Here is a 261-nt window from a genome sequence, read left to right on the forward strand (position 1 = left end):
CTGCCCGCTGAAATGCCAGCAGGGACACGTTTGCTTTCTGAGGGATCCTCGCTCCAGCTGATGTGTTTTGGTGCAACTTCTCGCAGCTTGGCCGCACGCAGGGATCCCACCTGAGGAAGCCCTGGAGATGTTCTCAGTGTGCTCGCTGCCAGCCTTGTTCTGGCTCAGGGGTGATCTCAGCACAGGGACAATCCACTCTGCCACCAGCCTGGCGGTGCCCAGCTCCTGTTGGTACCCAAGCTGGCTTCACCAGCACTGCGT

At 60.2% G+C, this 261-nt stretch overlaps 1 protein-coding gene across 1 annotated transcript in view; it reads left to right on the forward strand.

Annotated features, from left to right (window-relative positions):
* The window catches only part of LOC104271846 (uncharacterized oxidoreductase C663.06c-like), a gene marked incomplete at its 5' end in the record, with an annotated part of 4156 nt that overhangs the window by 392 nt on the left and 3503 nt on the right, over nt 1-261 (forward strand). The window lies entirely within an intron of this gene.

This window comes from Apaloderma vittatum, unplaced genomic scaffold (assembly GCF_000703405.1).
Source record: "Apaloderma vittatum isolate BGI_N311 unplaced genomic scaffold, ASM70340v1 scaffold11433, whole genome shotgun sequence".
In the NCBI taxonomy this organism is placed as follows: domain Eukaryota; kingdom Metazoa; phylum Chordata; class Aves; order Trogoniformes; family Trogonidae; genus Apaloderma; species Apaloderma vittatum.